At 45.1% G+C, this 17,302-nt stretch overlaps 1 long non-coding RNA gene across 1 annotated transcript; it reads left to right on the forward strand.

Annotated features, from left to right (window-relative positions):
- Positions 1 to 26: 26 nt before the first annotated feature.
- Positions 27 to 10,228, forward strand: LOC115305713. The gene is made up of 2 exons (XR_003914956.1): positions 27 to 3,579; positions 10,081 to 10,228. It is a non-coding gene; the product is annotated as an uncharacterized LOC115305713 (long non-coding RNA).
- The last annotated feature ends 7,074 nt before the right edge of the window (positions 10,229 to 17,302 follow it).

Genomic DNA, 17,302 nt, shown 5'->3' on the forward strand with positions numbered 1-17,302 from the left:
TCCGGGCCGCACTGCGGAGGCCTAGCCCTGCCCTCCGCCCCGGGCCCAGGCCCGGGCCCCGCCGGCCGGCCGAGTGGGGAGGGGACGGGGTCACTCGGACCAGGAAGTGGGGATCCTGTTGCTCCGGGTGTGTCTGGGGAGCTCCCGTTCTTCTCTCGATGGGCTTGAGCAGAGGTGGGTTTTGAAGGAATTAGAGAAAAAATAAATCTAAAGATGCCCTGCGTTCGAAATAGGACCAGGGTACACGGTAGTGAAAAGGACAGGTCAGCAGTCTCTTACCACCTGCGTCTCAGTCAGTCCAGTCAGAACGTAAACTTAGATTTCGGCGCAGTTTTGTGTTGCATATTCGTTTCTTATTTTTACGTAAAATGGCCTTTAATTTTGGATGAGATGCTACGAGAATATAATCTGTAGGGTAGCTCTTAAGCGCTCGAGACAGGCTTCCTGCCTGCACTGTAATTTGTCCTAATGGTAAATGGAAGTTTGAAGTTTTGGGTAGCCGAGGAAACCGAAGGATCTCCTGGCACTGTGTAGGGAAATTACTTGGTAAGTGTGAGGGTTTTAAAAATGGATAATGCCAAGTTGAAGATGAGTATTGTAAATATACAAATTACTTTCCCTTTTGAAAGTTTTTTTTCTTATGCTACTTAACTGGTCTCTTAAGTTGTGTTAAGAATTTAAAATGCACTTGAAATAGGTGCGAGTTGTGCTTTGCGAAACGGGGGAGGGGAAGAGATGTTCACTGGTGCACTGTGAGCAATGTGCAATTTCCATACTTCCCCACCTGCCCGGCTCCCTCTAATTTACAGTCAGGGTAATTTACAGAAGTTGAAATGGTTGTGGCTTTTAAATTTTCCTCTGTATTTAGTATAGGGAGAGGCAGTTTGATGAAACAAGCCATGAGAGAGAGCCCTTGCCTAGAGTTTGCTTGGGTTGCTAAAGTGAAATACTTTCTGAGAGGCATCAGATTAGCAAGTTTATTATTTAACCATAAAGTTGATTTGTTTATTTCCCTTTGAAACTTGTCTTTGGTTAGAGATAAATTTCATTCTATATTTTGAAACATTAATGTGACCCGACTTATTTACATGGAAGAATGGCATGACGTCTTACTGGTTACAAATGACTTACCTCTCTTGGCACCTCACTGTTCTCATCTCTAGAATGGGATAGTAAGGTCAGTCTCTTAGGGCTGTTGTTAACAACTTGGGTGTAAATTAATAGTTTCTTATTAAAACTTTTGAAAATGTTTACCTTATTACTATTTTCAAAATTCTTTATGTGACTGTCAATTTTAATTTTTTAGAGAGTTTTCGTTTTGGTGTAATATGGTGGTTTGTTTTTGTTTGGTCACATGTATCTGGGCAGAGAAAGCCAGTCCTGAGGATAAAATGTATATTTTGAGAAAGGAGTGACACTGTATTTGAGTAGGAGCCAGAGAGAAAATAGATGATAATGCGAGAGCTAGCCTTCATTTTAACGTGTTTGTGGAAGGGTAGCTGAAGTTAGGTGGCAGCATATTCAGGGAGATAGTGATTTTACTTAGGTTTCCAGGGATTGTGCTTTCAAAGAAGTTGAGAGTTGGAGAATTTATTGACCTTAATATTATTTCCATAAATAAGCATAAGTTTTGACAAATACATATTAAACTCTGCAGACACAGTGACCTATTTGTATAAAACAGTCTTCATATTATCATAAAACATAGTTCTAAAATAAGAAAAGTGCAAGTTGGGAGCAGCAGGCTGTTAACAGTAATACAATAAACTACTGTCAGGCAGCTTCTCTCCTGTTCAGTGGATTTGCAACAGTAGTTACAAGTTTTTTTGGTCTAGACCTATGGTCCTGTTTCCCAAGTTCGAAGTGGCTGACAGACAAGGTCCTTCCACTGTTATTTCAAAGTGTGATGCTGGATTCATGCTCTCCACGCAGTAAGTGGGGTCATAATTTTGGTCATCTGGTTTTAGTAACATGGGCTCTCTGATGGTCCCTGGGGATTGTTAAAAGCAGTACAGATCTGTGTTACTTGAGCTTCCATTTGTTGTCCTCACCTGAAAGGCACAAGGTGTAAATATGCTTGTGTGACCTCATCGTTTTGCTCTTCCCGAGTTCTCTTGTACTTAAAGATTTTTTCAGTTAGATAAATGCCAGAAAATCTCAGCATATTCTTGAATGAAATTCTTCCGATCAGGCCGTTGACTCAACCTTTTTTAATGGAAAGAAGAAAACACTGAAGTTGTTTTTATGGAAAATACATTGTTAAAAACTGACGCTGTTGCTGAGCTTTGTTGCTTTTGCTCTTTTGTAAAACTTTATTCCTGTTAAGAGTTCTGTTTTTTCCGTAAAAGCTAATTTTAGAGAACACAGTAAATGAGACACTGCCTTCTGAGAAACTCACCCGATCTGATTGTAGTTTGGTTCAGTTCGGACTGTTTGCTAATGGTTGGACTTGCTGGTGTCTTTGGAGCTAGTCTGCTTCTCCTGGCATTACCTTGATTAGAAAATGAATTTCTTTATTAGAATATGGAATTGCGAAGTGGAAAGCTATTAGGTTCTCCTCCTAGAAGGAAGATAATTCCAATGTGGAAATTTTTTTTCCCTAATGATCCAACGCTTTATTTTTCCTGCATGTAAATATGTCTTTAATCTTCGTAACTGGTAAGAAAAGTATCTACTCTGCCCTGTCTCTTCCTTTACCTTCCCCCACCCCGCAGCCCCTTTTGTCCCTTCTGTGCTTCCGTAGACTGACTTTCCCCATTCTCTGGGAGCCGCCCTGGGGCAGGTAGTAAGGGCGGCAGGTGAGTCGTGGTTCGGTTTTGTCTTTAGTGTCCGCCCTACTTCCCTGATAGTGAGACCTGGGTCATAGAGTGAATTGTATAACACGAAGGACATTTCATAATTTGACTCAAATTTAAAAGCTGCTATTTAGAGAGAGTTTGATAATCCTTAGGATGAGACTTAGTCTTCACTATAAATGTTCTTTATGAAATCTGATATGCAAATGTTTTGGCTTAAACACTTATAAATTAGGATAGTATTTGTGTGACAGAAATAACGTGTCTCTTTTTACAGCACGCCGTTTTAGTCACACTATGGCCAGAGGCCCCTTTAAAAGCATATCCTGTTTGTTAGGCCCTTTTTAAAACGCCTCAGTGACCATCCCCTGCCTAAATAAGAAAAGCCCAGGGGCCTGGGCACTTCTGCCTCCCCCGTGCTGGCTGGGCCACCTTTGCGGGGCCTGGACTGGCCACTGCCTCTGTCTCAGAACCGTGATGCCTCGTCTCTGCTCCCTGTAGTTTCTTTGCTGGGAATTGAATGCCTTTTTTTTTTTTTTTTAACTTAAATTTTGCTCTTTATTCCATCCTTATAAAGGTATTTCAGGAGTCTTTCAAGGGTCCTTGCCTTAATTTCTAAAGTCCAGCTCAGTGCTTCTGTATCACCTTAGGCACAGCACCTAATTACTGTAAAAAGCTCCTTGTGGGTGAGATGGTTTTTTTGTAACCTCTTTGCCCAGCTCAGGTCCAGGCCCCTACGGATCTTCCTCCCTGGATGATGGGCTCCTGTCCTGCTAGACCTCTCGTAAGTTGAAAATACGGTGAAATCAAACATGCGTTTAATACGCCTAACCTTGAACCTCACCGCTTAGCCTTGTTTACTGTAAACATGCTCAGAACACTTACATTAGCCTGCGGTTGGGCAAAATCCTCTAACACAAAGCCTGTTTGATTATGAAGTGTTGACTGTCTCTTGTGTAATTCATTGAACACTGAAAGTGATGGACAGAATGGCCAAGAACGGCGGAGTGGGTGCGGGACCATCGTCAGTGTGTCAGTTGTCACGCTTGTGGTCCTGGGGCCCCCGTCTGGGAACAAGATGGAAATTCAAAGTTTGAGGTACAGTTTCTACTGAATGTGTATCGCTTTCGCACCATTGTGCAGTTGAACAGTTAAGTGAAACATCGTAAATCGGGGACCATCTGTAGATATTTAGTAAACTTCAGATGGAAAAAGGCGTATCTGAAGACACCTCTCACTTTGGTTGTAGGGAAATGACTTGTGGCTTGTACAGGCCTGTATGACAAACATGAGAATCTTCACTTGAAATGAGTGCAGTGGGAAGGGCATGGTTCTCTTTACCAAATGTTAGTGGTTCGATGGCTCTGTCCAGTGCTTGCCCCGCTTTAGATGGAGTCATTTAATTACGTGACCTAGATTATACTTTCTCAGTCGTGAGAAATGTGCCCCCTTTTAATAACAAGTGTTTCTTCTTTATTTGGCTTTAAAATTAAAACAAATTGTATTAACCCCACACAGAGCATTTTACAATGGTGAAAATGTATTTTTAAACTTAAGTGGATTTTTCCAATTTTCATTCCCTGCAGAGAGTCACTGCTGCAGGGTTGAGTAGGGATGAAAGACAAGGGTCCATGCCTGCTTTGAGGAGGCGTTTTTGATCAGTGAGACACTGACAATAGACACGCAGATGATACCAGAACTTTTCTCTAAGGCTTCGGTCTAGAGGGGGCTAGAAGGGAAAGGTGTTGTTTTATTGAGAGGAAAGCAAGCAGGCTTCTGGGTTCTTTTTTTTAAATTATTTTTTTTATTTTCTTTTTTGGTACAGGGAGAGACAGAGCATGAGAGGGGGAGGGGCAGAGAGAGAAGGAGGCACAGAACCGGAAGCAAGCTCCAGGCTCTGAGCTAGCTGTCAGCACAGAACCTGACGCAGGGCTAGAACCCACGAACGTGAGATCTGACCTGAGCCGAAGTCAGAGGCTTAGCTGACTGAGCCACCCAGGTGCCCCGGGCTTCTGGATTCTTGAAGCTTCCGTCCACAAAGCTTGCTGGCGCCTCGGCCCCACACTCCCTTGAGTGGCCTGGCTGTTGCCGCCGTGGGACTGCAGCAGGGCCTGCGGCCGGCCCCCTGCTCTCCTTTCCCTTATTTCTCTTCGTAGCTCTTCTTATACTGTAATGTTCCATGTAATTTGCGTGTATTTTTAAAAGTGTTTATTTTTGAGAGATAACGACAAGCAGGGGAACCTGGGCAGAGAGAGACACAGTCCCAAGCAGGCTCCACACTGTCGGCAGCCCAGCGCCGAGCGCAGACTCGAACTGTGAGATCATGATGTGAGCTGAAACCAAGAGTCAGACATTTAACCGACTGAGCCACCCAGGTGCCCCTGTGACTTCCATATTTTATGTATGGTGCTTGAACGTTAACTCTGTGAGGTTGAGGGTTTCTCTTTTGTTCATCGACATGAACCCAGACCTTTGAATGGTACAGAGTCTTCAGTGAATACTTTATGAACAGATCCTAGGGTTATAATGGTGAACAAAAGTGATGGATTGCCCTCCTTTTTGGAGCTTACTGTCCACCGAGGGAGGGAGGTAACCAGTGACCACAGACGAGAGCCATACTTTGTGTTGGCCTTGCGTGCCTTGAGGGGCCAGGAGGCTCCCCTCGGAAGGGTGCGGTAGAGCAGGGCGCTGGCCAGGCGAACAGGGTGCGTGCGCCGGAACCCTGAGCACGTCGTCGGAGGAATAATCTGAATGAGGCTGAGGAAAGAAGGGGCCAGATGCGGTCGCAGCGGAGCCAGTGGGGGCTGAGAGAGGTCGGTGTGTGTGGGTGCGAATTTCCCCTGTATTTTAAGGACAGTGGAGAGTGCTTGGAGGGTTTTCAGCAGGAGAATTCCATGCCCATCGCCTTCTTCAGAGATTATTCTGATCTGTGGAGAGTGGCGTGGCAAGGAAAGGCCACACATGGGTGGGCATCACTCGACCCCATGGTGGAGGGTTTATGTTGTGTTTCTTACAGTGCAAGAGGCCAAGCCCTGGCCTCAATGAATAGCTTGTTCGGAAACTTCTTCATTTGTATTACATGTAATGTTTAAAACAGTATTTTTAAAATATGTCTTAAATTTGCTTGTATTGATCAGTTGTAAAGTATATTTGCTATTTTAGCTTTTATTAAGATGGACTAATTAACAGATTCCTTTTTTTAGAAACTTCTCTGAAGAATGAGAACATTCTGTTTTCAGATTTCAGAAAGCTTTGTTTGCTTGTCAAACCTCTATAAGGATAAAAGCATAGTGACTAGTTTGATACAGATTTACAAATTGCCTGAATTTACACGTTTATATTTCTCTGAACATATTAAACATCCCCTTTTCAAATATTTTGTCCTGAAAATGTTGTCTCTTTTAAAACCAGTTTTTTAAAGATTATTTTCTGAACATTTTTTTTGTTAATTACCTTATGTTTGTATTTCATTGTTTAGCTTTACCGGCTGTATAACTTCTGCCTTACCATACATAATGTATGTAACACCCCCGGAGAGCACGCAGGACCGTGTAGCTGCCAGGCTTTTCCCAACTCTGCAGAGTCACAGAGTAGCAGGAACCTTTATTATTGTTTGTTTGTTTGTTTGTTTGTTTTGAGAGAGACAGAGATAGCACAAGTGGGGGAGGAGAGAGAGAATCCTAAGCCGGCTGCTGTGCTGTCAGCACAGAGCCTGATGTGGGGCTTGAGCCCACGAAACCTCAAGATAATGACCTGAGCTTAAACCAAGAGTCAGATGCCTAACTGACTAAGCCACTTAGGCGCCCCACTAGGAACTTTTAAAAGCAGACTTGAGGGGCACCTGGCTGGCTCAGTTCTTGGAGCGTCTGCCTTCGGCTCGAGGCCCCAGTCGTGATCTTGTGAATTCGAGCCCCTCATTGGGCTCCCTGCTGTGCTGTCAGTGCCTAATCAGCTTTAGATCCTCTGTCCCTCTCTCTCTCCGCCCCTACCCTGTGCACGACTCCCCCCCCCCCCATAAACATTACAAAAAAAAGTAGACTCAAAATCCCTGTGGAAAGTTACCTTTTAAAAATCTCGGCATGTGGGGAGCCTGGGTGGCTCACTTGGTTAAATGTCTGACTTCAACTCAGGTCATGATCTTATGGTGTGTGAGTTCGAGCCTTGCATCAGGCTTTGTGCTGACAGCTGGGAGCCTGCTTCAGATTCTATGTCTTCCTCTTTCTGTCCCTCCCCAGCTTACTTTCTGTCTCAAAAATAAACATTTAAAAAAAAAAAAACCTAGGCATGTAGAATATAAACCATTTTCTTGTGTTTTTAGGAGGTAAAAACATTCAAATAATTGATAGTATGCTAGCTGTCATTTAGTGCAGAGGTTTATTGTAATAACCTTTCTGGATGAAAATTTCCCTGGGATTGGAAATTTTCATGTTGATTTTTAATATCTGTATCTTTAGTGATTCTTGTTTTCAGAATATGAAGCTGTTTCCGGTTTCTCTTCAGCAGGTCACTTGAGTACAGACCATTGTACAAATGAGTAACTGATGAATCAGCTATATTTTCTTCTTCACACATTACATGGTGGGGGGAGGGCAGTCAGTGAGGACCAAAGGTTGACGTGAATGTCATAGTTCAAAGCAGTCGCAGTCGGCTGTTTGTTTTGTATATGTTGATGTGTCTTCATTTCTTTTGCTGAAATGGTTACCTTCCAGGCCACCTCTGTGGGAGAGTTAACCCTAAGGGTGAATGGACCAGGAGGAGAAAATAGAATCTCCTCAGAAAAGTGCAGAAGCAGCCAGGTGTGCAGAATTTGCGTCTTTGTGACCCCCCTGAACCTCCACTGACCGAGTGACCTGTGTCCCTGCAGAGAGTGCCTTGAGGTCCTAAATGACCCTAAGTTTTAGTAGTTCGGTCAAGTGCAGGGACATTCTTGGCACTTTTCCTTTGAAGTTCAGAATATCGAGAGCGTGCTTGTCACTGTGGGGGTTTTGGTCTGTCTGCCTGCCCGCTGTAAGTTTCATGAACATACAAGATTACAGCTCGAGGTGAAGAGCAGATCACTGGTGGCCCCGAGTTGTATTACTAGGTGATCTCACGAGCAGGGCAAATAAGGGCTGGATCCAGTCGGATGCTCCAGTTTACAGTTTGGGGCGTCAGTGCAGTTAGGCAAGTTGATTGAAAATTTGTAAACCATATATTTACCAAGTGTTTAATAATAATTCTAGTGCACTGAATCAGCCTAAATCCTGTCGCATGGAGAGTTTCGCTCTCACCAGCACCGTTGTTCACTGTGGAGGTCAGCCGCAGGGAGGGAGACTTCTGGCAGGTGGGCTAACACTTGGAAATAGGGCCGTCCTCCGAGGCTCTCTGTTATCATGTTAAATGAGATTTGAGAAGTGGTTTCTGGAAACTGCCGGAGAGTCTGTAGGTGTAGCCTTCAGGTGTGGGGGCTCCAGAGACTCCACCTGAAGCCCACACAGTGAGAGCGCAGGGCAGCCGCTCAGCAGGTGGCAGAGGGAGGGCCGTGCCTGGGCTGTCCTCCCTGAGCTCAGTCCTGCCATGCCCTCCAGCTGCAGAACCCCTGGAAGGTGGTCTCAAGGTACACCCTTCGGGGGGGGCTTCACAAGAACTGAAGCTGGTGGGAGCATTTGTAAACCTTACACATGCTACATTACTGTAAGCTGGCATTTTACAGGTTTTTTTCCCAAAACAGAATCTTAAAGCAGCTATTAAACTCTATTTTTTAAAACAAAAAACATTCAAGAAAGTTACAAGTATTGTTTGTCATTTTAGATAATTTACTTAGCTTTAATCAAGTTAGGGAGGCACTAACACATCTTCTGATTTGTATCATATATTCAGACTGCAGTTGATCTGTTGTCTTCGAGAAATTCATATAAATTCAGTGGTTTCTTTCCTAAACCAGCAGACACTTGTAAACCTTGCCATTGAGGCTGCTGGTGCAGGGCTCCATCTTCAGGCTTTGAAATTGTCACCACCTCTGTTCACACTCCTCACCTTTTTGTAAAGAGGACTCAGACTTGAGAGGGGGCTTGGCCTTTAGTTTACCATCTTCAACAGCTGTTATTGCTGCTTCCTGCTCTGTGCGTTGTGACTTCAGATGGGGACAGCCTGCAGCTTGCCGACAGAATGTGAGAAATGAATGCAGAGTGCCTCAGTCCTCCCCTTGGCAGTGCATTTGGCTCGGGAGTCAGAGTACCGAAGGTGCTTGGGGGTTTTTTTGTTGTTTGTTTTGTTTTTCAGAACACCTGTTTCACTGTTTGGAAAAGTGAGGCCTGGAGACAGTTTGCTTTATATCACATGAAGAAGAACAGAAAACAGGGTCAATCAAGTTTCTTGCTTCTAAGTCCATTGCAAACAGGACCCACTTAGAAAGCTTAGGTGTCCTGTGTACACGTTAGGTCCAAGCGACCTGATATATTTGCAGCCTATGCCACACAGCATAGCTAAGCATCAGAAATGCTGGTTTGAACCGAAAGTTTTAATAGTGCTTTGTACAGTGAGTATTATTAGGGTGAGGGGTCCCTCCCACCCCAAGACTGAGAGAAATTCATGTATTTCACTGAACAGTAATTCAGAATTACTGGAGCTGATGCTGACTCTGATAGTTCGTAGGAACTTTCATGGTGTGACGGTGTTCAAGTGTTGAATTATAATCCTAACTGGCCTGGGAGTTGTGATCCAGTTATTTATAAAATGGAGATCATATTTTGCTAGGATACATATGTTTTAGGATATCAGACTGAAAGATTATCTAGACTAGTAGGTATTTTTGAAGTCACGACTATAGATCTAAATTCTTCGTTAAGTGTGGTATCCCTATTGTAGGGAACACCTCCTGTTAGGTGGTATTCACACTGTTATGCCGGGAAATGGGAAAGCGTGTTCAATTGCCATAGCTAGTGTCTGAGCCCTGGTCTTAGACTCTGGCTGCTCCTTTGTGAGCCAATGTGGCGCTTCCTGGCTCCCGGGTCCCGGGCCGGCCTTTAGCTCCCTAGTGATTAGTGATGACGGCGTTGGTTTAGTCACGTGCTATGACGCACCTGTTCTGAACATGCTCACAGCAGGTAAGATGGGAGTACCCAGCATCTCTACCTGGTCAGTGGTGAGTTGGGGTGCTGGGCGGGCCTCCAGCCTCTGCTCTTGACTCTTTCTCAGATGCTCAACTTGTTCATCGGTGGACTGGGCTGAGGGGGGCAGGGAGGAGCGGGTTCCTTGAACTTCCATGTCTGTGTTTAATATTTCTGGTATATGTCTTTTTTTCCAGGGAAAGGACTCCGCTTTCATCAGATTTCCCAAAAGATCTTTGACCTCTACCTTCAGTACAAAAAACGTTTTAGCATGTGTTTACCACTTAGGAACTTCTTCAAGGATTTGTTATTTTAATAATTAAATGTAATTTTTAATTGTCAACATCACTTTGTATTTGGCTCTTCTGTATGTTTAGATTCCAGGTATACACATATGCACACTTACATCCAGAATTTGGAGGGTATCTGAAATGAAATGAAACTGAACCCACAATAATTTTGCCTCGACCTAAAAATACTACTTTTTCACACATTAACACATCATTTGTAGTCTGCAGCAACAGAGGCTTTTACGTGGGATCATCATTTTAAAGACCAAGAATTTCTTCCTGCGTGTTTATTGCATGAAAGACACAGTGACTCAACGTGTTTTCTGAGGTTTTGCTCTGACAGGTACTGTGTCACGAATGCAGTGGCCAAGAAGGTAGACGTATTCCTTCCCTCCCAGCACGGGAGAGACCGTGTGCACACGACACGCTGCATCACTGGGCATACTGGGTTTGCAGCCCAGGCGGTGGGGAAGATAGGGAATGCCGAGGGCAGGCCTTCCGGCGAGTGGACTGCAGGCTAGTAGGTCACTTCCTGTCTCAGGAAGGTCATTCTGTGAGGAATTGGTGGGGTTGGAGATGCGAAAGAAGGTGGGGTCGTGACTTGGTTCCGAGACTGTGGTTATCTGAGTGTTTATCTGTAATGGAGATGGGAAGATCCAGGCAGGGCAGGTGGAAGATGTGTTGGCGGCGTCTGGTTTGGGCAGCTGGCTGGACAATATGCTGTCTTGGGTCTAGGTAGGAGGGGTTGTCAGGTTTTGCTTTATTTGTGTTACGTGAGAAGGAAGGGTGGCAGGAATGGACTTTTGTAGATGACAGATTTTGGGGAGTCCATCTGTTGCGCTGACCTTTAGCACGCAGTACTCAGTGAGGCGGAAAAGCACCCCCGGATGGGGGCGCGGGGTGCCCACTTCCTCTCCCCACCTGTTTGGCCGTGTGCTTTCAGGGCCAGTTCGGGTGTCCTGCGCTTCCTCAGGCCCTCCGCGCCCTCCTGCAGTTGTACCATGTAACTAGTGTAGACTGATAACGATAGTGCAGAAACACAGGAACACGACTTTGGAAACTTCGGAGTGTCTCAGTAAAAACAAATCACAAGGAAAACTATTAAATTAGGTACATGGATAAGACCCTATAAAAATTGGAGGATAGTTATTCTAGAAGGACTGTGCCCTTTACATTTTGTAACTAAGTTGTACCTTAATGAACAAAGTGAAAGTCTTAGGTGATGCATGTGGATGTGGTTTAGGTGAGAAAGAAAAAAGAGGGTCTGGTGGACGGAATCGTTCTAAGGAAAAAGCCCAAGCCACGGAGCATATACAAGTTGACGTGGTGAGGGATTCGCAGGTCAGTGTGTGGAATCACCTGCTTTATTTGCGACCGCTTCCAATCACGCAGCGCAGGAGAGCTTTGCTGCGCTTAGTGTGGGGGGAGAGCATCCTCGGCCAGTGAGAAGGGAGGCGGAGGAAGGCCCTCGAGTGGCCAGCGTGCTCCGGCCGAGGCTGGGGAGAGGTGCCCAGCCCCAGGCAGACCCTGGCCGCAAGCGGACGGTCCGCGCCGCCCCCTGGTTCTGTCCTTCCCCGTCCCTGCTTCTCTGACCTTCCCCCTCTTCCTCCCTTGCACGCTGGCTTTGGAGACCGCCTGCGCCTGCGAGGCCAGGCGTGGTTGAAAGGTGCTGGAAGATGCAGGGAGAGAGGAGGAAGTGGCATCCCCGCCAGATAAAGGGCCAGCGCTCCCTCGGTTAGTGTTTCTTCTCCAGACCTTCATCGGGGTGGAAACTTCTGACAAAAGCTCAGTTGTTTCATGAAGGTTTTTCAAGTTGTCTTAATGTTCAGTCTGTATTTGGGTCCTTTCCCTTGACTTGTGAGGTCTGAGGTCTGAATTCCTTTTTAAGTTTGTTGATTTACATGTTTATTTATTTATTTATTTAGAGCACACAAGCAGGGGAGGGCCAGAGAGAGGCAGGGAGAGAGAGTTCTGGACTTGGGACAATTTTATCGGCTCTAGTTCTGACTCTTTGGCGCCCTCCTAAGAATGATAAGCGTACTGCAGTCCGAGCACCACAGCATTAACGCAGCGCTGAGCCGTCTCTGGCTCTGAGTTCTGTCATTTGCTAAAATGCAAGTTCTAAGGTTGCTCACCACCACCCCATCCTGGTTAAGTAGCATCTGCTTTCAGTTGAGAAGCTATAGTTATGGGACTGTAAATTGGAAAGAGTAATAAAATGTGATCATTGGGTGAAATTGAGGTGAAACAGTTTTTTTCCTTTGAAAAGAATTGAAGCAATGTATTATCCAGAGTTCATTTATGAAGAGGACTTCTGGTTCTCTTGAAAGACTTTTTTTATGATACAGATCCTGACTCCTCTTTGGTGCAGGTACACACTGATACTGCATTTGATCATCAGTACTTTTTGTGTTCAGCTGTAAATGAGAGGAAGTGAAGGTTTTTATGGAGAGTATGGGTAATTTCAAGAAAACTGTCCCAGGTTCAAAACGAAGTTAACAAACCTGTGTCCTAAAAAACGGGAGAACTGCATATAAGCAGTTTCCTAGGGTAAAAATAAGTTCCAGAAGATACTGAATGAGGCAGTTCTGCTCTTGGTCCGTAGGGCGTCCGCACAGATGAAATGCCCGCAGTCAGCTCTTGGTCCTCCCTGGACTCCAGGCACATTTCACTTGCTCTCAGGAGACTCGTGTGTGGTGAAGGAGAGAGACGGGCGTCGGTATGGGTGCACCCCACCCAGCAGGTGGGCACCTCGCCCAAGGAGTGAGGGGCCTAAATGAGGGGAGCGGGGCTTGCCGTGTGCAATGTGGGAAGCCCCTCTTACTGAGAAAATGTCGATAAACAGGCAAGTGGAGATCAGAATACATTTTAAACAGGCTGGACTCAGAACAACTCGCCTTCAGCTCTGGAGCAGGCCATCTTTGTGAAGACTCTCTCTGGTATTTCACTGCTTCCAGTTTTGGGTGTGTGGTGGGGACAGACTGCCTGGGGCCTGTGGAGGCTTTGGCATGGAGCTTTCTGGTAGCGCTCGGCCGGCGGGTGGGTTCATCGAGCTGGCGCCCCGTAACCATAACGCCCTGTCCAGCTGCTGCTCTGAGGGGCGGCTGTGTGGCCACCCTAGGAGGTGCCCCTTCATGGGAAGGAGTGGCTCCTGGTCAGAGGCAGTGGTGACCTCGGAGGGCAGCGGGCCCTGTCTCTGGGTACACTGCCAGCCTGGGCTTCGCACCCTCCTCCATAAAATGACCGGCCCGGTCACGTCCAGATCTTCATATTGTTTCAGTTGTTTCAAATCCTGATTTATTTAGGCTTCCTAAACAGTCCAAGTGTTCAACTGCTTGTTTGGAGTTTGCGAAGATTTAATGGGTAAAATATTTTTACCCAGAGGGCTAATGAGATGGCCTAAACTCTGTCTTTGTTTTGTATTGTATTTTAATAAAAATTCTAGCTAAAACAGTATTTTCAAATAATTGTCCCTTCCAGGGCGAGATAACATTCCGTGAACCAATTTTAAGTCTTCAAGCTGGAAGGGACCTTTTCATTGTGGTGTGGAATTACTGAGTAAGTTCTAAGTTAAAAGCAGTTAGTGGGAAAATTTTTAAATGTAACTTTTGGCTTCTACTTCTTATGTAGATTCTTTCTGGATTCTGTCTGGGTAAGAAGTAGATGTGCCTTGTGTCTGACTTTATGCCCCTTGAGGAGCAGAATCAGATGGAAGTGTAAAATAATAATCCCCTTCCCCACTGCTGTCTCTTGCAGTAGAAGCGCAGGTATGCATGGGTACAAGGAGATGTAAAACATCAGTCTTGAAGCTTCTGGCAGTGTCTGTTAGGACAGTTTTCTGCCGGGTGCCAGTTTAAATGTGTCATTAAGCACCGACTCTGCTGACGCTAGATTCCTTTCTTCCGGTCGTCCGAGTCCTTCAGTGCCACAACCACTGTGGGAAAACCATCAGAGATCCTGATTCTGCGAAAACAGGGGATTCGCTCTGGAAGTGTTCCCACTCTTCAAGCCTACAGATTCAGTGGAGAGTATGTGATCTCTGTAAGGTGCTTGTGGAAAGTACATGGACTAACGTGCCCTGAGGTGCTCACAAATTATTCTGCCCCGAGGCCGGAACTCGCATTTTAAATCCTGCATGGCGGTGCTGCCAGCTGCCAGGTGCACCCTGCCAGGCAGCCTGCAGCTCGAGGCAGGTGAGCGAGGGGCTGTAATTCCTCTCGGGGCATTTTGTGTTCGTACGCCTCCATTTAGAGGCGTGCATACTGAGCTCCTAAAAGAAAAGTTACGATTATTAACAGACATCCTTCCAAATCCCAAAGTACTGTGATGGCACTTTAATCGTTTGATTTAGCTTCTTTGACCATTTCTGTTTTTTCTACTGAGTTTATTTAGTTTCAGAGGTCTGGTAGGAGTAAACTGTCCTTCTACCAAGTGACAAAATTTGGCTTTCCTAATTGATTTTCAAAGGGGATCCTATAGTACCTAGGGCAGTGTCTAAGGTAAGGTTCTCAACAACCCATTTTCCATGTTTGAATAAGACTGTGTTTACTTACCTAGTTGAATATTCAGTCACTGTATTTTGTAAAACAATCCAAACAGTTACGCTAGAGTTCTTAGAACCCGTCTGTGTTGTGGCGTCTTGTACTGTCCCTGAACTGCTTGCTCCCAGCCGCAGCCCGGAGGAGTTAGAAGACAGCTCAGCAAACTTGACTCCTCCCTCATTGTGTGGATACAAATCTAGAAATAGAGTGTTTAGACCACACTGCCGCGGAACCATCTGTACTTGAGTGTTACTGACAAAAGGAAGAAGCTCTTGGAGGTAAATTGTAAGCTCTTGGGGATAAAATTGTAACCTGTCACTGGTGGGGATATATATGTATCTGTTGTGTCCTGTACAAAAGAGATGACACACATGGGCTCCTAGAAGAGGCTCAGGGTGGTGGAGGAGAAGTAAGGATGTGGTGGATGCTGTGAAGAACAGACGGCTGCGGGAACATGAAGGAAGGAGGGAGGACTGAGGGGGAGGCCTTCAGGGAGGGAGGAAGATCCCAGGCAAGAACAGAAATACGGAGAGAAGGACAGGGAAGGCTTGAATGGCTGGGCAAACACGGGGAATGGAGAGCGGTGTGTAGAACTAGAGACTTGTCGATTTCAGGACAGTATTTTAAGATTGAAAACGGAAGCCTCCTAGGTGGGCCCATATAGGAGACTCTCCTTTCTTGTGAAATGTGTGCATTTCAAGGTCAACTCAAAGCAAAAAGAAATTATATGCTTAAAAATTCCCCAGTAAGATGCAACATGTCATCTCTCAACAACAGCCAGTTTTGTCCCCTTTTTTCTGGCATAGAATCAGATCACTGGCCTTACTGTATAAAAAGATGAAGTGTTTGACTTATATTTGGGCACCATGTTGGTTTTTAAAAAAGTGCTTATTTCCAATATTAAAATCATTATCTGTGCACTGGTGCAGTATGAAGGTTCCCAGAGAAGGGAGAGGAATGAAGACCAGCCAGGGGAGCTGCAGGTACTTGGAATCCTGTCACATTTGGCACGCCCGTTGGGTGGATTGATAGGGCGAGCTGCCCACACCGCGGAATTGAGTAGAAGAAATTAGGTGTACGTATATGGACTAGTTCACTGGACTTAACTAGCTTGGTGACCTTTTCTGAGTCATGTCTGAGCTCATTTTCAAAGTGGGCATGAGAGCTAAGAAAATTGAGGTTGATAGAGTGACTTGGGAAGCACTTAAGCTAATCATTGCATAGCAGAGATCCAAATACTAATTCTTTCCTGTTTTGGATTTCTGATCCACAGACAAATCATCTATGTTTACACACTACCATTTTGTAATCAAGAAAAAAAAATTCATGTTGTTTAGGAGAATTATATCTTTATTTTGATTGCTTTAGAAATTATCACATTCAGGGCTCCTGGGTGGCTCAGTCGGATAAGTGCCTGACTTCGGCCCAGGTCCCGATCTCATGGTTTGTGGGTTCAGGCCCCGTGTCGGGCTCTGTGCTGACAGCTCAGAGCCTGGAGCCTGTTTCAGATTCTGTGTCTCCCTCTTTCCCTGCCCCTCCCCCACTCATGCTCTGTTGATCTCTGTATCAATAATAAACATAACAAAATTAAAAAAAATTATCACATTCTCAAACTATGATTGTATCATTGTTATTTGCACATTCCTTGAAGGATGCCAAGCATGTGTATGGAAATAATGTTCTTAACCTCTACTAGTTTATTCCTTGGGTTATTTCCACATTTAGGCTGTTGTATTACTGTATTCAGGTACAAGTTGTGGGGATGATACATGCTTTCAGTTCTCTGGGGCTATACCTGGCTCTGGCACTGCTGGCTCACATGATGACCTGTGTTCAGCATCCGAAGCCGTTTGCCGAGGGCTGTGCCCTCTCACATTGCCACTGGCCAGGTACTCAGATTCCGGTTCTCTGCGTCCTTGCTGACACTCGTTACGGGTCTTTTTGATTAGAACCATTCCAGTGAGTTTGAAGTGGTATTTTGTATTTTGATTGGCATTTCTCTAATGACTGATGATGATGAGCATGTACTTACGGGCCATTTGTATGCCTTCTTTGGGAAAACATCCATTAAGAATCTGCCCATTTTTTACTTGTCTTTTATAATTGAGTTTTAGGAACACACTCTTCCCTTTCTGTGCGTATATACATATCCCTTATGAGCTATAACTTGCAAATACCTTCTCCCATTCTGTGGGCTATCTTTTCACTTTGTTGGTGGTGGGCTTTGAAGCACAAAAGTTCTTAACTTTGACGAAGACCAATTTATTTTTTTCTTCTGTTGCTTGTGCTTTGGTGTCCTATCTAGGCAGGCATTGCCTGATCCAGGCTCAAGATGATTTACTCCTGTGGTTTCTTCTGAGTTTTATAATTCTACCTCTCACATTTAGTGTTTTGTTTTGTTTTTTATTTTAGAGAGTTCGTGAGCGGGGAAGGGCCAAGAGTTGGGGGGGGGGGCTCTTTTTTATTTTTTTAAGTTTATTTATTTTGAGAGAGAGAGAGAAAGGGCAGAGGAGGGCAGAGGAAGAGGGGAGGACAGAGGATCCAAAGCAGGCTCTGTGCTGAAAGCAGAAAGCCTAGTGTGTGGCCCA

The sequence above is a fragment of the Suricata suricatta genome, chromosome 10, assembly GCF_006229205.1.
Source record: "Suricata suricatta isolate VVHF042 chromosome 10, meerkat_22Aug2017_6uvM2_HiC, whole genome shotgun sequence".
NCBI classification, from domain to species: Eukaryota; Metazoa; Chordata; class Mammalia; order Carnivora; family Herpestidae; genus Suricata; species Suricata suricatta.